General features: G+C 42.7%; 2 long non-coding RNA genes across 3 annotated transcripts in view; one reads left to right on the top strand and one right to left on the bottom strand.

Moving 5' to 3' along the window:
* Positions 1-27,918, top strand: part of LOC117369014 — a 99,140-nt gene that overhangs the window by 14,985 nt on the left and 56,237 nt on the right. The window lies entirely within an intron of this gene.
* On the bottom strand, positions 2,752-27,837 carry LOC117369015. The gene is made up of 3 exons (XR_004541061.1): positions 27,754-27,837; positions 22,036-22,241; positions 2,752-2,886 (listed from the first exon to the last, which is right to left on the bottom strand). It is a non-coding gene; the product is annotated as an uncharacterized LOC117369015 (long non-coding RNA).

Below are 27,918 nucleotides of genomic sequence, written 5' to 3' on the forward strand. Positions count from 1 at the left end.
GGTGTTTGTGGATTGGAGGATACAGATTGTTAGGGATTGGTTAAAATTTGAGTGGGAAGTGGGTTTGAAGTGAAGGAGTTTAGTTTGTGAAGGTTGGGTAGGACAGATGATGGTTGGTGGGAAAAAATTAAGGTAGTTGGGGCTTGAGGAGTGGAAAAAAGGGTGTTTTCCCACCCTGCCCGCCCTGGTTGTGTTGGGGGTTGGGGTAGATTGGGGAGTGTTTTTCTTTGGGTGGGGTGGGATGTGTATGTGCTGGGTGGGAGGGAGTCACAGCTAGGGAATGGAGGATCTTCCAGGGCCAAGCAGTTTTATGACGTTCTTGAAGTTATTTGGTAAATGTGATTGTTGGTGATTATTTGCATGCAATACCGCTACAAGTAGGGGTGAGGCCAGGTGAAACCACAGGTCTCTTTGGGGGGATGGGAAGTGAATAATGTGGATGTTACATGAATACAAAGTTGGGATTTTGGAATCAACTAGGTCGGCACTGACTAGCTGACAGTCAAGATTGTATTAAGTGGCTGGCCTGGAAGATGGGTTTGGATGATATTTGGTTATTATGATGATTATTATTGTTACATGGTTATGAAGAAAATTGTTAATAAAGCTGCGACCAAAATAATTTTCCACAAAGACTGATGGTTTTGTATTATTTGGGATGTGAATAAATGATATACAGAAGCTGAAGCAGTGCGACTGTCATTGTTAGGGCATTTCTATTGCAGTTGGAAAATAGCCAATTTTCCAAATTAATGACCATGCACTAATTTTGACATTACAATAAAATCCAAATAGCACCAAAAGGTTCCACAAAGAAAATGAAGCAGCAAAACAACAAAAGATTGTGAAATAGATCAGATGTACCAGTTTGTAGTTTATTGTTTTTAAGTTATTTGAAAGCTTATTAATCACAAAAACAATCCACAAAAGGTATATATAGTCACAAGTGACCCACAGGATAGAAACCAAATAATGTATACACTAAAAATAACCCAACACAGGCTGTGTTTCGGCAAAATAAAAATGCCTTCCTCAGGGGGTGTTACTGGGGTCCTTGGCTGTCTTAAATATCAAAACATAAAAGTCACAAGAAATTGAAGTAGTTAAAAGGCTACAAACAAGCAACACAGCTCACAAGACTACAATGTAGGCTGATGTCACGTGGCCATTAACAAAACTGAACATGCGCCCTTACCATTATTTTACACGCTAATCCTACGCTCATCAGTTAGCATGTGGCAATGCGAAGTGCAGAAACGCCCACTCTCGGCCCCAAACAAGCCACCTCAGCAAAATAAAAGCTAAAAATATTTTTAGCACGTGGGCAGTGTATGCACATTTGAAACTTGCTGTGGGATGCTACTTACTAAAAGATCCCCAAAATGGAGGTCTCATTAGAGATTTACATAGAGGCACTATCACCTCCCTTTTTCCTGCTGACCATTTCTCTCACTATGAACCCAAGCTTCTTTCGAGCTTATCCCATTGCCTTCTGGGATTTGCATTTCCCTTTTGCCTGAAAACATGTCAAACGAAGAAAAATGTATGATAACCTACTGGCCACCAGAGCAGCAAAACTGGACCGACAACTCACCAGTCTGCTGACTTCAACCACAGACTACAAAACCTTCAAAAAAGAAACAAAAACCCTACTCTTCAAAAAATACATAAAACCAATATAACACAACCAAACATGTTCCGAACTCCTCCTGCAATTACCAACTACTCCTTAGCAGATTAGGAAAATGTTCAAACTATTCCTAAGAACTTCTTAATATCTTAACAATTCTTATGTAATCCGCCTTGAACTGCAAGGTAAAGGCGGAATAGAAATCACTAATGTAATGTAAAAACAAGTTCCCGTATGCAGACTGGAAACAAGGTGATGATTGAGCCACTTGTCTGGTGTTTTTCTACTTGCATCTGAATATTCCTTAAAGGACATGGTACAAAACCGATATCGTATTTTCTTATATAGAGAACTCACAAAGATGAACCACAGACACAGCACATACTGACACAGGGAGGTTCATTACTGTCATGGTATCTGCAGAGCTAGCCTGATACTGACCCAGGAGGAAAATATTTTAAAGTTACAGAAAAGGAATCCTACAGTGCTTAATTTTGATTATGTAAAGGGCTAGCTTTTTTTTTTTTTTTTTTTTCCTTTATTTATTGGATTATTCATTACAATATCTCTGTAACAAACATACATGAATGAACACAAAAAAAAAAATTACAAAATACAAAATGTAAATTCCCAGATGGGAATTAACATAATATAAGAAAACTAATTCAACCGTATCCTAGTCCACATTAAAGCTGATCGCCAGTACAAATAAAACGTCAAAGCAAATCTTTCTATCTACTTTCTAGGAACAGGCAAATGGCTATTATATATATTATACATCATCCTCCAAAAGTAAACCAAAATAAGGAATTAAACTTTCAACAAAGGTTTCTCTTTGATAAAATCTTCCACCTGGGCTGGATCAAAAAACACATATTTATCATTTCCATATGATATCAGGCATTTACATGGAAATTTTAAGAAGAAAGTAGCTCCGACTGCCAAAACCTTAGGCTTTAGCTGAAGGAACTGTTTCCTCTTAAACTGGGTTTGTCTAGAGACATCTGGAAAAATTATCACCCGTTGACCACAAAACATCTCTTGCTTTTTCAGGAAATATAATTTCAAAATGTCTTGTTTCTCAAGTTCTGTCTTGAAGGTCACGAGAAGAGTTGCTCGTTTCTCAATTATGTCTTTAGAAGACTCCAAAAACTGTGATACATTCAAACTCTCTGGTGATACTATTCTATCCATTCCACCTTCCTCTACCTTTTCTTTGGAATCTCTTGAAATGTAATATAGCTTTTAATTGATATCTGAAAATGAAATGGAAAATGAAACTGATTAGTATTTATTTATTCATTCACTTATTCCAAAACTAACTTCAGTTCAAGGTGGAGTACAGAAATACATACATAAAGGACTCCTTTTACAAAGGTACATTTGGGCCTTAACGCGTGGAATAGCATGCGCTAAATTGCCCCGCGCGTATGACCTTAATGCCAGCGTTGAGCTGACGTTGATTCTAGAAGCGTAGGGTGGGTTTAGCGCGCACTAAAATCCTGCGTGCACTAAAAACGCTACGCACCTTAGTAAAAGGAGCCCTAAATCTAATCTGAAACACAAAATTAACTCTCCTCCCCTCATTTTATGAAACTGCAAGATAGGTGCTCAGACACTCATAAGAATTCTATAAGCATCGGTCCATTTACCGGCTCGCGCTAAAAAACTAGCGCAGCTTCATAAAAGGGACCCTAAACGAATAATAACGATCATAAGTAATAAAAGCACAGAGCGAAACAATATCCTCTTCATCTGCTTTCAGAATTCACAATAGTTCTTCCATCATTCACGGAAAAACAATGTAAAAAATGAAAGACTTGGCTGCATCAGTGTATTCTGGAAAACAATAGGAATTTATGTTCATAAATGCATATTTGCAGATCAGTCACAGACTACTTTAGCCAATAAAACAATGTAGAGGAGACAGTTGGCTAGACTCCCTCCCCCCATCAGGAACACGATAGAATGAACTCAATAGGGATATAAATAGACAAACTAGACTCTGAGGAAGATAATACAGTATTTCAAAGATAAACATAAAACACGGTACAGATACGTGTATATAGATTGTATTTAGTTGAATTGGCCAAACTCCTTAGGAAGTGTGTAAATATTACGTACTTAACTGCAATACTAAACCTAGTATTATATGTGAATACATGTAGGACGATTGATTTGTTATAAACATATACATATAAATAGGATGATTGATGTGCCAGTAATACTAGGGTCATTTCATAAATAATGCACACTATTTTTTTTTTTTTTTTAAATTTACATGTTTTATTTTATTTTTTTTCAAGTATTTCTTTACAATCCTTCAATATAGTCTCCCTGCTTTGCAATGACCAAGTCCCAACGTCCAGGAAGCTTCATTATTCCATCCAAGACACCGTTTTAGTTCGGTTGCTGAATGGCTCTGGTACCGGCGGAAGAAAGCTCTTCCAGAGATGCAAAACAGTGTCGACGCATAGATTGTTTCAACTTTGGAAAAAGGTCAAAGTCTGGTGGTCTCATGTATGGATTGTAGGCAGCTTGAGGTAACACCTCCCAGCCATATTCATGTAGTTTTTCAATGACATTCCCTATGTGCGGGCGAGCATTGTCGTGAAGAATGAGTGGCCCAGCCAAGAGTAACTGAGGTCAGGTTTTTTCTGTGCATTTTTTTGCAACAAATCACAATAATACACTGCTGTGACATTTCTTCCACATGGAACTTTGTCTGTGATGATGCCTTCATGATCATAAGCAAAAATCATTTGTTTGACTTTTGATTGAGCTCATCAAAATTTTTTTGGGTCATGGGGAAGATGGAGCTCCCTGCTCATCATTGGAAAAACTGCACGAATATGGCTGGAAGGTGCTACCTCATGCTCCCTACAGTCCAGACATGAGTCCACCAGACTTCGACTTTTTTCCAAAGTTGAAACAACCTATGCGTGGACATGGTTTAGCATCTCTGGAAGAGCTTTCTTCCGCCGGTACCCGAGCCATTCGGCAACTGAACGAAAATGGTGTCTTGGATGGAATAATGAAGCTTCCTGGACGTTGGGACCCGATCATTGCAAAGCAGGGAGACTATATTGAAGGATTGTAAAGAAATACTTGGAAAAAAAAACAAAAAACATGTAAATAAAAAAATAGTGTGCATTATGTATGAAATGACCCTCGTATAAGTAGGATGACTGATTTATGGCATAATCATGCCAGTATTAATAACTCTGTATTGTAACACCACCACAGAGCTCCGTGTATTTCAGTACAGAGTTCATGTACTGTAACACCTTTACAGAAGCTCATGCAAACACTCTGAATTAACTTCCCAGTCATTAGTAGTGGCATAGAAGCTCACAATCAACAATTTGAATGGCAGTCAATGAGTTTCTTAAATGTTGGTGGGGGGGGGGGGCAGGTTATTTTACCACAAATTGTGCTATTTTAGCACAAGGTCTCATAAAATGGGACCTAGTGCTAAGCACGACTTGTGGTAAAATAGCCCACCTTATTGCCACTATCTGGATAGTGAGTAGCGCTGAATTTTCATCTAGAGCTGGCAGCACCGCTGTCATCTGGTTAATGACAATTCTCAGTCCGGTAGCAGTACACCACCTCTGAATCACTTTAGACAACCATTTTGCTGTCCTAAGTTATTCATAAGAACATATTTCAAATTTCAAAGTACCCATTCTTTATTTATTTATCTTATTTTATTATATCCTTTATTGTATATTTAATGTATATTTCTCTGTAAACCGCTTAGAACTTAACGGATTTAGCGGTATATAAGAAATAAATAACATAACATAACATAAGAATAGCCTTACTGGGTTAGACCAATGGTCCATCAAGCCCAGTAGCCTGTTCTCACAGTGGCCAATCCAGGTCACTAGTACCTGGCTCAAACCCAAGGTGTAGCAATATTCCACGTTATCAATACAGGGCAAGCAGTGGCTTCCCCATGTCTTTTTCAATAACAGACTATGGACTTTTCCTCCAGGAACTTGTCCAAACCTTTCTTAAAACCAGCTACGCTATCTGCTCTTACTACATCCTCTGACAACGTGTTGCAGAGCTTAACTATTCTCTGAGTGAAAAAAAAAAAAATTTCCTCCTATTGGTTTTAAAAGTATTTCCGTGTAACTTCATCGAGTGTCCCCCTAGTCTTTGTAATTTTTGACAGAGCGAAAAATCGATCCACTTGTACCCGTTCTACTTCACTCAGGATTTTGTAAACTTCAATCATATGTCACCTCAGCCGTCTCTTTTCTAAGCTGAAGAGCCCTAACCGTTTTAGTCTTTCCTCATATGAGAGGAGTTCCATCCCCTTTACCATCTTGGTTGCTCTTCTTTGATCCTTTTCTAGCGCCACTATATCTTTCTTGAGATAAGGAGACCAGAATTGAATGCAATATTCGGATAAGCTATCAGGACAGCTGATTGACAATTGCCACTATTCGGATAACTTTTTCCTCTGCCCAAACTCCACCTTGGTACTATTCGTATAGCATTGGGGAGGTCTGCAATGATTTTCAGCAGCACCAAATGGATAGTGCCAATAAGAAGTCATGGTTGGCCCTGATCAATGCAACTAGTCAGTGGTTTTAATATCAGGTCCCTGGTTTATTAGCCTGTCTTAAAAAAAAAAAAAAAAAAGTATAATCTAAATGTTGTAATGAGGATTTAAAAGTTCTAATGCAACAAGTGTAAAACTAACAAAAAAATCATGGAAAATTGGGAAAGTTTCCCCCCATCCTTTCCCTGCCCCTGTAAATAAACTGAAAATTTTTGGGAAAAGACAATTATAGGGCCCTTTTTATCAAGTATAAAATTCCTATGAACGTCGGAGTACTTACCTCGCCAGCCTGCTCTAAAAACCTCTAGCCCAGCTGGATAATAGGAGGAGATAGTCTATCTTTGTGCACTTTGTACATATTCTACCATGTTATAGTTTCACTCTGACTGAGATTTCTGCTGAAAGTTGAAGGATTTGTACATATCATATTAGTTTTCTTTCAGCAATGGCAGCCTACAGGATCCAGCATCCTTTAAAGTGATCTTGAGCTCCAGTGAGGTGAATGACAAATGACTTGAGTTGAATTTTCCATCCTGGAGGCTCTCATTTCTAAAAGAGAAAAAATGTCTCAAAAGGGGCATAATTTAATAGATGGCTGTGGGTGGGTTGTTTTTTTTTTGTACACATATGTCACGATTCTCAAAACTCTGAATTGATATGTTTTACTCCGCCCCTCCCGCCAGCAGTGATTCTCACATGCTGCCTGCAGCTGACTGGGAAACCAATCGCTGCTGGTGACCCACTCAGAGAGATGCTTGTTAAGGGAAGGAGGGGAGGAAGAGGCAGGACACGGAACCCAGGGTGGCTTTTCTATGGCTGGCACCAGGCTCTTCTTGGAGGCTGGGCCCAAGGGAATCTTGCCCCCCTCTCCCGTAGCAGCTCTGGTGCAGAAACCAGAAATTTAGTGTTTGCACACCTTACTACCGACAACTGCACTGGCTACCGATGGAGGCACGCATAAAGTTTAAGTTCGCCTGTTTCTGCTTTAAAGCATTATATGGCTTGGCCCCTAAATACATAACTGACCTTTTTTCCTTCTCAGCCAACAGACATAAGAGAAGCACACACCTGAACTTCGTTTCTCTCCCCCCCCCTCGTTAGAGGATGTAAACTCAAAAGACACCACCAATATCTTCTCTCACACCAAGCAGCATTATGAGGTAAAGATCTAGAACAGGGGTGTCCAACCTTTTGGCTTCACTGGGCCGCATTGGCTCAAAAAAAATGTTTCTGGGGCCGCACAAACTTTCAAACGCTGCAGCAAGACACAGGAGGGAGCTGGCAAGATGGTAAACACCCGGGGAAGAAGAGGAAAACACTGCATTGCCCTCGACCGGGGCCGCACAAAATACTTCACAGGGCCGCAGGTTGGACACCCCTAATCTAGAACAATTGCTCACACCTTCCACTTATGGGGAATTTAGGAAACGCCTAAAAACATATCTGTTCCTGAAGTTTCTAGACAACTGACCCGTACAACTCTTTCGTTTCAATAACGGGTTCCCTTGAATTGTTAACCTCTATCTTTCACCTCTGTTAAGTTCTTTCAACTTGTACCATCTTTTAATCTTTGTAAACCGCATAGAACTTCACGGTCCTGCGGTATATAAAATGTTATTATTATTATTATCCCACCACATTGCTTTGTAGCACCAGTATCCCACCGCTCTCAGCTAAATAATAGTTTAATTTGAAGATAAAGTGCTCAAATTGGTTGGAATCCACACTAAAGCTACAACTGGTATTACAAAAACCAGCGCAGAGAACTTAATTTGCACTACCTGTTACAAGCGTTCTCTAAGATGGAATGAAATCTCCACTGCCCAGGTTTCAGATATCATTTTTCTGAAGTGGAGCAGTAGAGGACAAATGCCAGGTGTAATGCAGCAGCTCAAAAGCACTTAAGTGTGGATAAAGAGATGAAATAGTGATATAATGCTTTGTTATGGGATTTGGAGAGGTGACAACAACAGAGCATAGAGTGGAAAGTTAAACAAGAAATGAAACAAGGAGGATTTTGTGATTCAGGTTCATTACGAACTAAAACAACAAGCCAAACTGCTAGGCATCGCATCATAGAATTACCCCTGGGCCCTGCAGCAGATAAAGTGTGATTATGGTGTTAGCACATATACATATGGTGTTAGTAAATATACTTTACAGTACATGCAAAAGATCCTTCCAGGATAAAGCTGTGAGCCTTAAAGAAATAAACAAGAAGGAGACTTTATACCATCATGAAATTACAGGTAATGAAAAGCTTTCTGTGAAAATTACTTTTCACATATTATTTATGGCAGGTAGGGGCGACCGGGATCCATGGCGGAGTGAGGAGGCGGCGTCTCCGGCACCTGCTGCGGGCGAACCTTAGATTGCAGCCGGTGGGAGCGCTGGTAATGGGGTGACGAGGAACATCCTAGCGGGATACCCAGTGAGACGTGCGGCGGACTGAGTGCAGCTCGGCCCTGGGCTTCGGCGGCGGTGGCAGTGGCTACCGAGGCTCGGAGCTCAAAGCTGTTCTGAGCCGCCCGCCAGTTGATGTCCAGCAGCGGGAGCACAGCCGAGGCCTGCAAGGAAGCGCCCAAGACCAACCACAGAAAAATGTCTGTTAAAGTTGCTGGAGCCATGGCAGCCCCTGATGTTAAACCAATGGTCTGATGAGACAGGACACCTGCACAGATTTCAGCAGGCTGGATATACGGAAGAAATTGAATATAAACAAGTGAAACATGTGGACATGGTAGATCACTGGCCAGAAACAGGGTTTGTGAAGAAGCTTCGAAGGCGGAACAACACTTTCTATTATTATGACAGGCAACGAGAATGTGAAGGTAAAGAAGAGTAGCCTAAAAAAAAAAAAAAAAAAAAAGAAGAGTAGCCTTGTGGTTAGAGTGGTTGACTGAGAATGGTGTCCAATGACATGTAAACCACTTTATACGCACAGAACAGTGGTATATCAAGTGCCATCCCCTTTTCACATGATGCATTCTAGACAGGTTAAAAGTGGAGAAAGACTTGGAAGTTCTGGTCAACAAGTCAATGAAGCTGCGGCGGCTGTGAAAAGGGCGAACAGAATGCTAGGAATGATTAAGGGGATTACGAACAATTAAAGAGAAGGTTATCATGTCGCTGTACCTGGAGTACTGCATCCAGCACTGGTCGCCGTACATGAAGAAAGACACGGTACTACTCGAAAGGATCTAGAGAAGAACGATTAAGATGGTTAAGGGGCTGGAGGAGCTGCCGTACAGCGAAAGATTAGAGAAACTGGGCCTTTTCTCCCTCGAACAGAGGAGATTGAGAGAGGACATGATCAAAACGTTTATGGTACTGAAGGGAATAGACTTAGTAGATAAGAACAGGTTGTTCACCCTCTCCAAGGTAGGGAAAACGAGAGGGCACTCTCTAAAGTTAAAAGGGGATAGATTCCGTACAAACGTAAGGAAGTTCTTTACCCAGAGAATGGTGGAAAATTGAAACGCTCTTCCGGAGTCTGTCATAGGAGAAAACACCCTCCAGGGATTCAAGACAAAGTTAGACAAGTTCCTGCTGAACCGGAACGTACGCAGGTAGGGCTAGTCTCAGTTAGGGCGCTAGTCTTTGACCTGGGGACCGCCATGGGAGCGGACTGCTGGACACCATGGAGCACTGGTCTGACCCAGCAGTGGCAATTCTTATGTTCTTATATTATGGACTGCCAATGAAAATTAAAGAGTCATGGAATAGGAGGCAATGTTCTGTTGTGGATTAGGAAACAAGGCCTTAATTATTTAAAAAGCTTAATTGGTGCCAATAACTAGCAATTGAGTAGCACCTCATAACTGGCTAAAATTAAAATTAATTGGAAGGTAGGCACCTAGATCACTAGGTAACTACCACTTTCAGGTGGCGCTAGGGGAAGATCATGGGCGCCAGTAATTAAACCCCTCCCCCAGCATAAAAAGAGTGTGCCTACAGTTCATATGCATACTGGCATCCGTCCACTATAGGTGCCTAACTTAAGATTGAGATGCTCTATGGGATCATGTTCCTCAGCGCCTATGTTATAGGCATCGTTTATAGAATCTGTGCCTTTGTGCACACAGTTCATAGAATATCAACTTAGGGAGTTACGCGCATAACTGCTAATGACTGCCAATTATAGCCCAAAATGGTTAATGCCAATTAACAACTAATTATTATATTAAGTTATATGCAAACCTGACACTATATTCTGTAACTTGCACACACATCTTAGCTGCTAAGCATATAATTAGGTGTGCACAGTGGTGTAGCGAGGGTGAGAGGTGCATGGGGTGGTGGCACAGCTCCCCCACCCTCTTCCCTGCCTCCCCCGCCATGTGTGCACCCCTTCCCTAACCCGTACTCTTGAAACTTCCCCGACGCAAGGGGCATCACCAACTCGCAGCCTGCATCCAGGGCAGGATGAATTCGTTGAAGGCCCCTAGGCACACAAAAACACTGGGCCCCCCCTACCCGCCCCACCCCACCCCACCATGCACCCAGGCAGAAACAGGAAGCTGCGTCAGAGGGAAGCTTTGGGCAAGCAGCATCGCTTGCAAAATTACAGTTCCCGTTGCTTTTCTTACCCGCGTTGCTTGCTTGTCATATTTTCCGTCGATGGGGGGAGGCCGCATTGCTGATCGGGGGGCCCATGTTGCTGATCGGGGGGGGGCCATGTTGCCGATCGATGCTGGGAGGGCCCATCGCCGTTTGGAAAAAACAGTGTTGATGCCCTCCTTCATCGGGCCCCCCTGACCATTTCGGGCCCTAGGCACATGCCTACTAGGCCTATTGGTTAATCCTGCCCTGCCTGCATCAGCATCGGCTCGCCCGCAGACATCACTTCCTAGGCGCGGGACCTGGGAGTGACATCGGAGGGAGAGCCAATGCTGACAAGCAGCAGACTGGAGTTTAAGCTCACGCCAGCGAAGAGATATAGGTATGAGGAGGAGAGGGAAAAAGAAGGCGCGTGGTGGGGGAGAAGTGGGAAGGAGAGGAGGATGGGTACCGGCACTCTCGCCAAGACGGTACCCTAGGTGGACTGTCCCACCTCCCCCACCCTTATTACGTCCCTGGGTGTGCATATTTATAGAATTAGGGGGGTTGATGATTAGTCTCACTAGATTACAAAAGTCATGAAAAGTGTTCCAGTTGATAAAATGCACAATCTGAAACCTGATCAGTTGGCATGCCAAATCTAGTCATCATTAAACATTCCCAGACGCCTACGGCAAAAGTCTGCAAGACCTTTTTTTAAATGCAAACTATTGTCTTGATGCATTGAGCACGCATCTATAGAGATCTGACTGGGCTACCTTCAGGGTTATAAAATATCAAAAGCCAGATGGACTTCAAGGTTATAACTTGGATCAGGTGTATATTGTCTTGTTCCAGACAGAAACCACTAAGCTCTCATTACACGTACAGCTGCTGGAAGGAATCTTTCTTTGGTTTCCCAGCTCAGTAGAGGGCTTTGGCTACTTGAGCCCACTGTAGATTTAGCACTTCAAAGTTGTTTAAGGTCACTGGCTGTATAATTAAGCCTGAAGCTACTGAACAGCTTGACGGGCAGAACATCTATAAACTGGACACCAGAGAACATTTGGATTTTGCAGTTGCAGGAGCAAATAGTCCTTTCCTTTAATCACCCTCCTGACCTTTTATATCAAAGGTAAAAGCAAGCTTGAGTTTCATATAAGGTGTCTTAACTCTGATGCTCCTTTAAAATAATTTTCTGATACTCAGATCAGTGGTTCCCAACCTGGGCTGTTGTGGGGGATGGGGGTACAATCAAGGGCCGCTACCCTGGCCCCCCCCCCCACCGCCAATGTGTCTAACTCGGCTGCCATCAACTCTGCCTTCAACCCTGGCCCCCCCTAAACCGGATGACAATAACGAAGACAGAAGCCATGAGCCCTCTTGTCTGCATAGCTTTAGGCTCTGCCGGTCTTGGTCCCGCCCCCCCCCCTCAGAAATGACTTCCTGTTTTTGAGGGGTGGGATCGAGACTAGCAGAGCTTATAGCGACCCAGGCAAGAGGGAAGCTCCTGCGGCTTTTGTTTTTTCCTATTGCTGCCTAGTTCAGCAGGACCAGGACTGAAGGCAGAGCTGAAGGCAGCTGAGTTAGATGCCTGGACGGCAGAGTGTGGGGCCCAGGAAAGAAAAAGGTTAAAGTCAGAGATGGAATGTAGGAGAGGAAGGAAGAGAAGTGGTAGACAGACTTCAAATTTCCAAGATTATTTAATCTTTGATATACCTTTTATCACATATATACCTAAAAGACAGAAAAAAAAAAGAAACTGGAAACTGGTGAATAAAATGGCCAGACAACAAAGGTAGAAAAAAAATAATTTTATTTTTAATTTCATGAACAGAAAATGCAGTTTTACAGTAAATTTGCACCGCTTTCTTTTTATTTTCGAAGTATAGAGTACCGTTACTATTTCTTTCTCTATGGCTTCACTGGTGTAACAAGCATGAGAGGCCCCCGAGGCAGTGGTGCCCCTTCCCACCCTCTTCTTTGCATCCACACTCCTTCCCTGCCCCCTGCCATGCACACCCCTTCCCTACCCTGTACCTCTTTTGACTTCCCTGGCGTGAGCAGTATTACCAACTCACTGCCTGTATCGGCATCGGCTGTCCCTCCGACGTCACTTCCTAGGTGAGGGACCCAGAAGTGACATCACAAGGAGAGCCGAGGCTGGTGCAAGCAGCAGAATGTAGTTGTTGCTCAAGCAAGTGAAGAGTCAGAGATACAGTGGGGGGAAATAAAGGCGTGTACTCGGAGTGGGAAGGAGAGGGGGAGCAGAGATGAGGAGGAGTGCCGGCACCCTCACCAAGACGGCACCCAGGGCGGACCGCCACCCCCCCCCTTACTACGGCACTGTTTGTAGTTGTGTTTTCCTATGTAGGGGCCTTGTTGTGAGCATGTTAGTTTTGGGATATGTACATCAGAGATCTTTTTATTGTGTTTAATGATTTGCGAGATAGCTGATGGGGAGGATGGACAGTGGCATTTAGCCCAAAATGGGTGGTTACCAAAAATGTAACCCCACCTTCTCCCAGCCCCTTGCCCAAATGCAAAATATAAATACCTAAACTGGTGGAGATCCCAAGGCCCTGTCAGCTGAAGACCTCTTCCTCCAAATCCAGTGGCCAGAACTTTCCAAGCTCTGCCAAACTCTCGGATCTGTTTCCAGGGCCGATCAGTCTTCAAGGGCTGCGGACAAATCTGGTTTGGGATGTAGTATGGGGGGTTTTGGGGGTAGTTGATTACCCTTTTTCTTGGAGCAATGCTTTCCAACGCAGTCCTTGGGGCGCACCCAACTAGGTGGGTTTTCAGAATAGCTACAATAAATACTAGACGCATGAGATAATTTTACAGTCATTAACTCCTTGGAATGCAAATCTCTCTCAGGTATATTTATTTAGCCCATCCTCCCTAAAGAGCCCAGAACGGGTTACAGGAGTGTACACACACAGGAAAGTCAGAACAAATATGGACAAGACGTATTTGAGAAGCGAGTAGTACAAAGATTGAGTTATGATAAATAGAGAACATCAGAGATATAGTAGGTGATTTTACATGCTATAGTGGGTATAAACAGCCGAGAAACTAAACAAGTATAGTAGGTATGAACATCCAAGTTATTCTAATTTATTTTTACATGTTTTGGGCAGGAACTCAGCGTTATGGCCTAGTTGCTGAGTTTGTCTGAAACCAGTGTGAATATCCTGAAAATCTGATTGGCTGGGTGTGCCCTGAAGACTGGGTTGAAAAGCATTGTCTTAGACCATAAGTCAGCAAATGAATATGGTATTCATTATGGCCCAGTGGTTCTCAATCCAGCCCTCGGGACACACCCAGCTATTTAGGTTTTCAGAATATCCGCAACAAATATACATGAGATTAATTTGCATACAATGGAAGCAATGCTGCAGATTTATCTCATACATATTCATTAGGACAAACAGGGCTTTAAATCACTTAAAAAGGCTTCAGCTAACTCAACAATAAACACCTACTAACTTTAAGAAGCCTTTTTTTTTTTTTTTTTGTAAATCATGTTTATTGAGGTCAACCAAAGAAACAAAGGGCATACAAGAAATACAAAGGCAACCGAGTAATATACAGGCATAGAAGTACAATCAACTGGGAATAATATAAAAAAACATTACAAAACGAGCAGCCACACCAGCATAGAACATTATACTGGCACAGAGGGTACAGGATGCACGATCAAAAAACTAGAACAATCAAGAAACGGGTGGGGCTACTTATATTTTATTACCACATAATAAATATATTTATATCACACTGATTTAAATAACATATTACCAAACCACACTATCACACTACACAGCTGTTTTCTTTATAAAATAGCTCAACGGGAATACCCCATTGGGCCAGAAAACCTGGACTGGAGCAAAGCCTTTTTTGTTTCAGTTCCTTTCAAAACCACATTGTCCCATTTTTTAAAAATTATCACACGTTCTCTTGCTGTATTGAAAATTGTTACCACAGTTTCATGTTGCTCAACCACAATGATTATAGTTTATGCTTTCTGATATCACTATTGGACTCTACAATCATGTTGCTCAGTCGACTCTCACAGGGCACTTCATGTGTAATGCTTTTGTGACTATGCCATGGAATGTAATCAAGTGATGGTACTCTCTTCTGGCAAGCGATTTCAGTTGCGAACCTACACTGACTGTAACACCCTACAGGTAGTATATGGCATTAAATGCCCTTTTGGCAAGTGGTATATGGGCCAAACTAGAAGGAAAATTAAACTCTGAATTGCTCAGCACTTGAGTAATCTAAGGCTAGGTAAGGTTGATGTGCCATTGGTTAGCCACTGGGTCATCAAGTGAGTGATGTCAGGTTTGTAGTACTGGTTCATATGAATTTGAATAGGGGAGGGAATGTGACTGACGTGTTATTACATAAAGAACAGCGGCTCATCCATCAGTGGAAAACTGTTGAACCAGGAGGTGGAATGGCATGTGTTATGAGGAGGAAAGTGACAGGTGGAGATAATGGAGGTGGAGTCTACATAAGGTAACGCATGGTGGGAAGGTGTAGTCTGTCTTTAGGTTGGAGGAGAAGAAAGTTGCTACAGAGGTTTTGAACCTCATGCTGCTGCTGTTATATGATAAAATGAACTATGATAAGGTAAAAATTAATTCATATATGTTGAGATAGTCATGTATAAGTTAAACTGTAGAGTATTAGGTAATTAAGTAGATGGAACCACACTAGTAAATTGAAATTTGTTGCAAAGGTGAAATAACTCGATGAAAACCTGAAGCAGTTAACATAAGAACAAAAGAAGTTGCCTCTGCTGAGGCAGACTGGAGGTCCATCTCGCCCAGCGGTCCGTTCCCGCGGTGGCCCACCAGGCCCATTGCCTGAGCAGTGATCCTTGACTATTTCTATAACCTACCTCTATTCCTATCCCTGTAACCCACGTCTATTCTTATCTGTACCCCTCAATCCCTTTGTCCTCTAGGAACCTATCCAAACCTTCTTTGAAGCCCTGTAACGTGCTCCTGCCTATCACAGCCTCCGGGAGCGCGTTCCATGTATCCACCACTGGATGAAAAAGAACTTCCTAGCGTTTGTTCTAAACCTGTCCCCTTTCAATTTCTCCAAGTGCCCCCTTGTACTTGTGGTTCCCCATAATTTGAAAAATCCCTATCTACTTTTTCTATGCCCTTCAGGATCTTGAAGGTTTCTATCATGTCTCTTCTAAGTCTCCGCTTCTCTGCTCCCATGGCGGCTCCTGAAGACGCTGTTCCAGCGAAACATAGCCCTGTGTTGGGCCGACTGAGCAACATGATTGTAGAATCCAATGCTGATATCAGAAAGCATAAACTATAATCATATGAGACTGTGGTAACAATTTTCAATACAGCAAGAGAACGTGTGATAATTTTAAAAACGGGATAATGTGGTTTTGAAAGGAACTGAAGTAGAAAAGGCTTTGTTCCAGTCCAGCTTTTCTGGCCCAATGGGGTATTCCCGTTGAGCTATTTTATAAAGAAAAAAGTTGTGTAGTGTGATTTGTTCACAGAGAGTGTGGTTTAGTAATATGTTATTTAAATCGGTGTGATATACATATTCATTACATACAACTCAATGAAGCTAAATATGCCATTCACAGTACATGAACAAATCTTTTATCTCAGTAATTATACTTAAACATACTTAGGCATCAATATAATCTTACTGTACTATCATAAATGTATTAACCCTGTATAATATTGATACTACCATCCAGTATATTAAAAAATATTTTTTATATTGTAAAATATGTTAAATAAATGCAAAAACTGCTTTAATTACACTAATTCCACCTCCACTCCCCCCAAAGACCTAAAGTTTGTTGCAGTTCTTATGTAGTTAAAAAAAAATAGATGACACAAATTCACTGGATCTTCACAGGCAGTCAACACACTGTCATACCAAGCAAATGGGCCGAGAGAGATGGAAAAAAAAAAAATCCAAATCCAAAGCTACTTAATGCAACTAACAATATGTCTAAACAGAAAAGCTGTTTCAACTTATCTTGTGCAAAATCTGTCAAGCATATTCCCAGAGTGGTCATGCACTCTTCTCTTGTTCAACCTGACACAGAACCATAGGAACTCTATGAGCATCGGGAGCAGCGTGGAGCATTCAGTGCGGCTCCCTGCGCTAATAACCGCTATCACAATTTAGTAAGAGGGGGGAGGGGTAAGTTAGGCACCAGATCATCTAGGCTTGTTGATCTAGGTCCTAAATGCTGGTATTGTTTATAGACTCGGGGTCTAAGAGCAGAATTTTGTTGTCTGGTCATTTTATTCAGCAGTTTCTTTTTTTTCTGTCTTTTAGGTATATCAACGGTATATCAAAGATTAAGGGCTCCTTTTATCAAGCTGCGCTAGTGGGGTTAACGCGCGTGACTTTTAATCACGCGTTAACCTCCGCGCAGGCCTAAAAACTACCGCCTGCCCAAGGGAGGCGGTAGCGGCTAGCTGTTTAGCGCGCGGTATTACACATGTTAAACCGCTAGCGCGGCTTGATAAAAGGAGCCCTAAATAAACTTGGAAATTTGGAGTCTATTTACCACTTCTCTTCCTTCCTGTCTTCACTTCCTCTCCTACATTCCATCTCTGACTTTAACCTTTTTTTCAGTTTTCCTCTATTTATTTTTCTGCATCTCTATCTGTTTCTGCTTACAGCTTTCCATCTCTAAATATTGAGGAGAGACAAATTTAAAAAAAACCTTTTTGTTGTGATCTCGTAAATGCTGTCTTCTCATGTCTACTGAATCTAAACTACCTCAAATTAAATGCCAAATTGAAAAAATGAGTTTTCAACAAAGACTTTTAAGTTCATGAGCAGAAAATGCAGTTTTACACTACAGTACTCCCCCGATATTTGCAGGGGTTCCATTCCAGGAACCCCCGCGAATGCTGAAAAACTGCGAATACGGTTTTTAGCGGGGGAGACTGGAGAGGGCAGCCGGAGAGGCAGGAGAGAGCAGCCGGAGTGCCGGCGAGTGAAGGAAATCACTCACTGTATGCTCCAACCGCCTCTTCCTGCACTAAAGTCGGGCCTCACCAATCAGGAGCTGCGTGCCAAAGTATATGATCATGTCACTCCTTTGTTGATAAGTTTACACTGGTTGCCTGTACATTATAGATCTAAATTTAAAATTCTTTGTTTGACTTTTAAAGCTCTACATTATTCAGCTCCATCATACTTGGCTGCTGAAACTATTTCATATACCTCAACATGTACATTATGGTCAGTTGACTCTCAGAGACTGATACTTCCTTCACCAAAAATGGCTCATTATGAATCAACTCGTAATTCTGTTTTTTTTCTTCTTTTTATCTCCATTCTTATGGAAGGACCTTCCACAAGTTATTCGAAGTGAACTTTTATTTCCAGAATTTAAGTCTATGTTGCGAAAACTCATTTTCACGAGACCACAGCAAAAAGTTTTTTTAATTTTCTCTCCTTAATATTTAGATTAAGTCTTTCCTATTGATAATGGTGTTCTTTTCTCGTTTTAACAGTTTTTATTGTGTTTTTTAAGCCGCATTGATCTGTTGTAAATTGCGGGATACCAAATTTTAATAAACAAACATATGCACATTGCCACTTAAATGCTGGCATATTCTTTATAGAAATATCCCTAATGAGGATACATTTTATAACCAGGCACTTCTATTGAATGTGGTAAAAGGTACCTCTGTTATAAAGGCAACGTCTAAGCACTTCTCTGCTCCCATAGGAAGTGATGTAATTTTGGGAGCAGAGGAGAAGTTTTACTCTTGATTACAGCCAGCATATGGGGGTTCTTTGAGGAAGCCACTGGCGAAACGCGTCAGGACCCGCTGGAGTGAAACAACTTCCTTTCTCCTTTATTTCAGTTAAGTTAAGTTTAAAAAAACTTTTTTTGTTAATTTATGAGCTTTATTTAGAACTTTTTTGGAGTTTGTTCTACACTACTAAGTACACTTGAGATTTTGTTGAAGTCTATTTCATCCCCTTTCTACCAAATGAAGATGGTGCAATGATAGACGACTGAAAACACTCAAAGGGGAGTATTCCCCGACTCGTGATTTTCTCACCGTTACACGGTTCTGAGCACCGCTTTGGTTACAAAGGCTGAAATAGTCAAAGTTCCTATTTTTTGTTTTGGTGATTCTATAACTGTCAAACTCCTCCTATCTAAGATGTTTTCTGACTCGCCCGAGTGAAAATTAAAAGAAAAAAGTACAGAACCCTGTAAAACTATGAATAGGGTAGATGAAAGGAACAAAATAAAGTAGAAACTAACAAAATAAAACTAAATCGAACTAAAAACTTAAAAATATAAGAGAGACACACTAAAGCCCAGGTCTTACTCGAGCAACATTCTAGAACAGAATTCTAATCCAATCCATTTCCTCTGCTCTGACTAAGCTACACCATCAGGAAATGTTTTACGCACATCATACTTTCTGTGCATGTACTTTATGAGAGCAATTTTATAAGAGATCACCTAGATTATGAAAGCAAGCAGACACATAAGAACATAAGCAGTGCCTCCGCCGGGTCAAACCATAGGTCCATCCTGCCCAGCAGTCCGCTCCCGCGGTGGCCCAACAGGTCACGACCTGTCTGAATCACCAGAAGGGGCTCCCTTGCCGCCTTGGTTCCTCATTGAAGTCCTATCTTCCCATCAAAGTCCTAGCCCTCCGGTCTTGCACATGCATGACCTGGTTGGCTCTCTATACTTATTACCTGGTTAGCTTCTATACTTGTGTTACATCCCAGCACCTCTTTCAGTATCCCACGATCCCTTTATCCCTCAGGAATCCGTCCAATCCCTGTTTGAATCCCTGTACCGTACTCTGCCTGATCACTTCCTCTGGTAGCGCATTCCAAGTGTCCAAGACCCTTTGGGTGAAGAAAAACTTCCTTGCATTTGTTTTGAACCTATCTCCCTTCAGTTTCTCCGAATGTCCCCTCGTACCTGTTGTCCCCCTCAGTCTGAAGAATCTGTCCCTATCCACCCTCTCTATGCCCCTCATGATCTTGAAGGTCTCTATCATATCACCCCTGAGCCTCCTTTTTTCCAGAGAGAAGAGCCCCAGCCTATCCAACCTCTCCGCATATCGGCAGTGTTCCAGCCCTCTTACCAGTTTCGTTGCTCTCCTTTGGACTCTCTCAAGTACCGCCATGTCCTTCTTGAGGTGCGGCGACCAATACTGAACGCAGTATTCCAGATGTGGACGCACCATCGCTCGATACAATGGTATGATGACTTCCCGCGTCCTGGTTGTTATGCCCCTCTTTATGATGCCCAGCATCCTGTTGGCTTTTTTCGAGGCTGCTGCGCACTGTGCAGATGGCTTCAGTGATGCATCCACCAGTACACCCAAGTCTCTCTCAAGTCTGCTGTCTCCCAACAATGCCCCCCCCCCCAATTTGTAGTTGAACAACGGGTTCTTTTTCTCTATATGCATGACCTTACATTTTTCCACGTTAAAGCGCATTTGCCATTTGTTTGCCCAGTCTTCCAGCTTGTCCAGGTCCCTTTGCAGGTCCTCACACTCCTCCCTGGACCTAACTCTGCCGCACAGTTTGGTATCGTCTGCAAATTTTATAACCTTGCACTTTGCCTCCTTTTCCAGGTCATTGATAAATATGTTGAAGAGTAACGGCCCCAGCACCGATCCCTGTGGCACACCGCTCGTGACTCCCCGCCAGTCAGAATATTGGCCCTTTACTCCGACCCTCTGCAGTCTTCCCGACAACCAGTGCTTGATCCATCTGTGCACATCCCCTCCCACCCCGTGGTTCCACAGCTTCTTAAGCAGCCTTTCATGTGGCACCTTGTCGAAAGCCTTTTGAAAATCGAGGTAAATGATGTCTATGGGTTCCCCATTGTCCACCCGACTGCTTATTCCCTCAAAGAAGTACAGAAGGTTCATTAGGCACGACCTTCCCTTACAGAATCCGTGCTGGCTTGTTCTCAGTAGGCCATTCCTCTCGATGTGCTCGCAGATGCCGTCTTTGATCATAGCTTCCACCATCTTCCCTATAATTGAAGTCAGGCTCACCGGTCTGTAGTTCCCGGGGTCACCCCTCGATCCCTTCTTGAAGATAGGTGTGACATTCACCAATTTCCAGTCCTCTGGTACTTCTCCAGATTTCAAGGATAGGTTGCAAACATGCTGGATTGTGCCCGCTATTTCTTGTCTTAGTTCCTTCAGAACCCTTGGGTGGATCCCGTCCGGGTCCGGTGATTTGCCGCATTTTAACCTGTCTATCTGTTTGAGGACATCCTCCTTACTTACCTCTATGTGCTCCAATTTTTCAGCCTGTTCCCCACTCATGAGCTCCTCTGAGTCCGGTATATTAGATGTGTCTTCGCTCGTGAAAACCGACGAGAACATGTTCAACCTCTCAGCTACCTCTTTATCCTCCTTAATCACTCCCTTCCTATCCCCATCGTCCAACGGCCCCACCTCCTCTCTCGCTGGTCGCTTCCCCTTTACGTAACTGAAAAATGCCTTGAAGTTTTTCGCCTCCCTGGCCAGCCCCTCTTCGTATTCCCCTTTTGCTTTTCTAACCTCTCGGTGGCATTCCTTTTGGCATTTCCTGTGCGCCTGGTGATTTTCCTCCGTTGGGTCCTTTTTCCATCTCCGGAAGGATACTTTTTTGTCATTTATTGCCCTCTTTACTTCATTTGACATCCAAACCGGGTCCTTTGACCGCTTGTTCTTGCAGCCTTTCCTGAAACTGGGGACGTACATTCTTTGTGCTTCCTGCAGGGTGTCCCTGAATAGGGTCCAGGCGCTTCCTACAGTCTCCATCCTAAAGATGTTTCTGAGCTTCCTCCCCACCATTTCCCTCATAGCAACATAGTTCCCTTTCCTGAAGTTGAGCGCAGTTGTTCTAAAAAGACATAAAGGCCCCATTGGGTCTTTATAGAATCCTGTTGTCTAACCCTGGTCTTGAGGAGACTCTTGGAAGTGTTCTATGGTAGGATAAGAAGGAGTGGGGTGGAAGTGAGAGGGAGCTTGTGAAAGCATGTGGTTTTAGAGCTTTAGTCAGCATCTATCAGTGTAGCTAAAAGTTTGATTAGAATCATCAATGCTCTGTGAATGGAATGAAATACATCCCTGCCTTTAGGAGCTCTCCGTTGGAGTTATAGGCTCATCCTATTAGCTACTGCAGGTGAATTTATGAGATCAGTGTGAAACTTAGCCATGGCTCATCTTCCTTCTGTCTGCCTGGCAATCAACAACCCACAGTCGGGCACTTTTGGCAGTCTCACCTGGTTACATCAATAAATCGAATCGAATAGCAGCTTGATTTGTTATTGATTTCCCCAGAGGATGTACATAAGGCTGCAGTCCTAGTGATAGGTTTTTGGACTGGAAGTGTATGAAGAAAAAAATGCTTCTTTCATACGAGGGGATGATTCAGTCACAAACAAATAGCGTTGGAAGATTCATTGTCAGCAACATGCTTGCTTTGGTTCTTGAAAGGGAAAAGAAAATTGAAAATTAATCAAGACAATCAACAACAAACACAAAAAACCTGTGACAATCTTTGAATCTTTCATTTTACTAGAGAAAAAACCAAGCTATCATCAATATTATCTGTTCCTATATATCTACTGTATGGATAAAGAGATTCTGTTAATTTTGGGGATTAGTTGATGCTCAAGTTCCCTTCCTCACAAAGTCTCTCCTACAATCAGTAACTAGCCTTTTTGTACACGTTTTATAGGAGAATCACAGCATTCTGATCATGCTTGTATATATATTTTTTTAAATTCTTTATTTAATATTTTCTAATACAACGAAACCCACGCAAAACACAATTAAAGTGAATATGCCTCATAATATTTGTTAAACTAAAAAAAAAAGCAAGAACAACTTATCATTGCACAATTTAAACATTCCCATTCCCTATCTCACCCCCCTCCCAAAAAACCTAATTCCAAAAACCAAAATGATCAGCTGAATCCTTCAGAGATTTCTTTTTACAATTTCATATAACTCCCCTATATATCATTAAATTTTGCCCATTGATTGGTTAGAATAGCCGAGAGTCTATATTTTTCATATACTATTCCTAAATGCTCCCTTACATCTCTCAAGGTAGCTACATTTAGCATACGCCATTGCTGAGCTAATGTTAATCTGGCAGCTATGAATGTCAAATCCAAAAGTTTAGATCGAGAAAATGTTAAACCTTCTATTCTTACTCCCAGGTGTGCCCTTTCAGGGTTAAGCTTAAGTGGAATCTGAATTAGTCTGCTTATATACTCAAAAACATACTCCCAAAACTCCTGGACCTTTTGGCATTCCCACCACATATGATAAAATGTACCTCTTTCGCCACATCCTTTCCAACAGCTAGCATCGTTCTGATTGGCATATTTATTAATTAAAACCGAGGTAATATACCATCGTACTAGGAGTTTAATAGCATTTTCCACCAAAATGGCAGCCCTCGCTGTCTGAAAAAGATGTAATGTAATTACCCTCCACTCATCTATTGACCATTCCTTCCCCAAATCTTTTTCCCATGCTTTCATACATGATGTTTTGGTTAATTTATCATCATTTATAATTTTATATAACCACAAAATACACCCTTTGGCTACTGGTTCTCCCACACAGGAAAGCTAAGGACCTCCCTCCACTTCAAAATCACTGAGCTCTGGAACAACCTTACCTCCCCTCTTCGGAACTTGAGCTCTCTCCAAGTTTTCCTCAAACATCTGAAAACCTGGCTTTTCTCAAAAAATATAAGTCTCCCTCCAACTTAGGAATCAAGGAAACTCTTATATCTTGGCATCCCAAGTCCTCTAAATTTTCTTCACACTTCTACCTCTAACCCTCTGTTATAGTTCCTTCCTATTTCTCCTACTGTAAACCGCATCGAGCTCTACGAACGTGGAGATGATGCGGTATACAAACCTAAGGATTAGATTAGATTAGATTTCTAGATGAAAATACTTCTGAATATCTATAAAGGCTTTTACCTCCTCTTCTTTAACTAATTGACCAAAACATACTAATCCTTTATCCTCCCACTTCTTAAAAATTACCCCCTCCCTCCCTGGTATGAAATCTTGTGCATGCAATATAGGGGTGAAAAGAATGCCTTTTTCTCTACCCAGGAGTTTTTTCTTAACACTTTTCCATATTTTCAGGGAACATTTACTAACAGGATAAGAACATAAGAACATAAGCAGTGCCTCCGCCGGGTCAGAACACAGGTCCATCCTGCCCGGCAGTCCGCTCCCGCGGCGGCCCAAACAGGTCACGACCTGTCTGAATCACCAGAAGGGGCTCCCTTGCCACCTTGGTTTCTCATTGAAGTCCTATCTTCCCATCGAAGTTCTAACCCTCCGGTCTTGCACATGCACGACCTGGTTGGGTTTCTATACTTATTACCTGGTTAGCTTTCTATACTTGTGTTACATCCCAGCTCCTCCCTCAGTATCCCACGATCCCTTTATCCCTCAGGAATCCGTCCAATCCCTGTTTGAATCCCTGTACCGTACTCTGTCTGATCACTTCCTCCGGTAGCACATTCCAAGTGTCCACGACCCTTTGGGTGAAAAAAAACTTCCTTGCATTTGTTTTGAACCTATCTCCCTTCAGTTTCTCCGAATACCCCCTCGTACTTGTTGTCCCCTTCAGTCTGAAGAATCTGTCCCTATCCACCCTCTCTATGCCCCTCATGATCTTGAAGGTCTCTATCATATCTCCCCTGAGCCTCCTTTTTTCCAGAGAGAAGAGCCCCAGCCTATCCAACCTCTCGGCGTATGGGCAGTGTTCCAGCCCTTTTACCAGTTTCGTTGCTCTCCTTTGGACTCTCTCAAGTACCGCCATGTCCTTCTTGAGGTGCGGCGACCAATACTGAACGCAGTATTCCAGATGTGGACGCACCATTGCTCGATACAATGGCAGGATTATTTATGTTTATTAATTCTTTCTCCCCCAGCCATCGTAGGTATTTCAATTTTCTTATTCCATCTTTCCCTTCTAACATTGCTTGTTCTCTACCTTTACCCAAAGCTTAGGAGGAGATGAATGCCATTCAACTATTGCTCTCATCTGTGCTGCTTTATAATAATTCTCCAAAGAAGGTACACCTAATCCTGCTTCCGCCTTAGACTTAAACATTGATTGCTTTCCAACCCTTGGCCGTTTTCCTCCCCATATAAATCTTAATATCATTTTGTTCCATTTTTGAAAAAACTGATTTGGAATTTCTATCGGTAATGCTTGGAATAAATAAAGAAACCTGGGGAGAATCATCATCTTTACCACTTCCATGCGACCCAGCCAAGAAATGAACAACTTATTCCATCTGTATAAGTCTATCTGAATATCTTTAACCAATGGTATATAATTTTGTTGAAACAGAGATGTCCAATCTGTTCCCAAAATTATTCCCAGATAGCAAATAGGACCCTTTACCCATCTCAAGGTTACTGATCTTAGCAATTCCATGATTTTCTCTATTGATGCTGACATATTCATAGCTTCCGTCTTATTTAAGTTGGCTTTAAACCCTGATAATTGGCCAAATTCACTCATAATGTCTTTAAGGGTGATTAGAGTCTTCTCAGATGCCTCAACAATAGCTAATATGTCATCTGCAAACATTGAGAGCTTTTGCTCTTCACCCGCCACCCTCTGGCCTTTTACCTGTTGAGATTGTCTAATTTTCTGTGCTAAAGGCTCGATAGTTAAAGCAAAAATCAAGGGGGATAACGGGCAACCCTGCCTTGTCCCTCTTTGGAGTTCAAATGTGGAGGAATAGGATCTATTAATTTTAACACATGCTAATGGATTATTGTATAATGTAAATATCCAGTCCCTATACCTTTTCCCCAGACCCCTGTGGGCCAATACTGCATCCATAAACCTCCATTCAACTCAATCAAAAGCTTTCTCAGCATCGACCGAGACTGCCACCCACCCAGTTTTTTTCCTCTCTTAGCTCTCCATACCAAGTCTAATACCTTCCTGATCCCATCTGAAGCTTGTCTACTGGTAATAAAGCCTACCTGGTCTGGATGAATAAGTGCCGGCATAAATGGTGCCAATCTATTAGCAAGAACTCTGGCCATAATTTTTGTATCACTTCCCAATAAGGAGATAGGTCTATAACTCGCACAGTAGGTATTATCTTTCCCTGTTTTAGGTAATATTGTAATTCCCGCTAATCTCATATAATATGGCAATTGTTCTCTATCTTTTAGATTGTTAAATAACTTTGCTAATAAAGGAGTTACATAAGATATAAATTTTTTATAAAACAATCCTGTAAATCCATCCATTCCTGGAGATTTGCCTGATTTAATTTGATGTATTACACCTCATATCTCGTCTTCAGTTATATCTTCATCTAGACTCTGAACCTCTAAATCTTGAAGCTTATTTCATTCTAACTGAGACAAGTATTGTGTCAGGGATATTTCCTGTCCTTGATATTCTGATGTACAGTGGTACCTTGGTTTACGAGCATAATTCGTTCCAGAAGCATGCTCGTAATCCAAAGTACTCGTATATCAAAGCACATGTCCCCATAGGCCACATTGTAAACTGAAACAATTCGTTCCACAACCAAGGTTTACTATGGTGACCCAGGGGTGGGTACCTGCCTGTGGGTGCTGCAGCCTTTGCAGCGTGGTGGTTTTCTTTCCCCGGGGTCCCCGCGCGGCTCTTCTCCCTCTTCGGCCAATGCCTTTGCCGTTCATCAGCGCCTCCTGGTTTCTGATTCAAGCCAGCCGCCATCCTCCAGACGCATGCGCAGGACCCCTGAACTCCCCTGTCAAGCCATCGCCGCTCCAACAACACGCGCACCATGTACAAGCACGCAGGACGTCCTGCATGCTTGTATGTGGTGCGCGTGTTGATGGAGCGGTGCCGGCTTGACGGGGGAGTTCAGAGGTCCTGCGCATGTGTCTGGAGGATGGCGGCTGGCTTCAATCGGAAGCCGGGAGGCGCTGGTGGACGATAGATGCATCGGCCGAAGAGGGAGGAGAGCTGCACGGGGTCCCCAAGGAAAGGAAGCCACCACGCTGCAAGGGCTGCAGCACCCACAGGCAGGTACCTACCACTGGACCACCATAGTGAGAGCTCGTGTAGCGAGTCAACACTCGTTTTGCGAGACAAAAGTTTGCTGAGTGTTTTGCTTGTCTTGCAAAACACTCGCAAACCGGGTTACTTGCAAACTGGGTCTCGCAAACCGAGGTTCCACTGTATATAATTTCTTGTAAAATTCCACAAATCTATCTTGAATATCTTTCTCTTTTGTTAAAAGATCGCCATATTCAGATCGTATCCCCATTATATTACTTTGCTGTTGTTGTACTTTGATACGATGTGCTAATATCATGCTTGTATATCTAATATAATAAAATGGTAGGACGCGCATGTGCACTAAAAAAATCGTGTTCCCTGATCCCGTTGCGGAAACACGATTGCGCATGCGCGGCCCTGGCGGCGGCTTTCAAATAAAAAAAAAATTTCCATAGCTGCGGCGGCCTTCCTCACCCTGTCTCCTCTCTCGAACTGGACAGTCCCCGCGTCTGCCTACCCTTCCCCCCAACACAGCGAATTCCCCCCCCCCCAACGAATCAATAAATCGAGCCGGGCCGCCCTCCGCAACAGACCAGAGGAGTTCTTTGCCGCTCACCCCCCTTCCCTTGCCGCTGACCCGAATACCTACCCGGCGATTCAAGAAGCCTGTGCAGCAGTCTTCACACGCTGCTTCAGGCCCTTCTACTGCCCTGATTTGCTCTGCCGCGTCTCTGATGATGTCATCAGAGACACGGCAGAGCAAATAAGCGCAGTAGAAGGACCCAAAGCAGCATGTGAAGACTGCTGCACAGGCTGCTTGAATCGCCGACTTACAAGGGAGGGGAAGGGAAGGGGGGGCCCAAGGACTCTATCTGAGTCTGCGGCGGCGGCTTTCAAATAAAAAAAAACAGGTACACAACTGCGGCGGCCTATCTCACCCCTGGCTCCTCTCTTGAACGTAGGCAGCACTATAAACACGCTGCTTCGCGCCCTTCTCTTCCGGGTCTCTGATGACATCATCGGAGACAGACGCGGCAGAGGAAATCGCCAGTTGAAGGCCGCTAAGCAGCGTGTTTAAAGTGCTGCCTATGCGGCTGGAGTCC

Source organism: Geotrypetes seraphini, chromosome 11 (assembly GCF_902459505.1).
Source record: "Geotrypetes seraphini chromosome 11, aGeoSer1.1, whole genome shotgun sequence".
Lineage (NCBI taxonomy): Eukaryota > Metazoa > Chordata > Amphibia > Gymnophiona > Dermophiidae > Geotrypetes > Geotrypetes seraphini.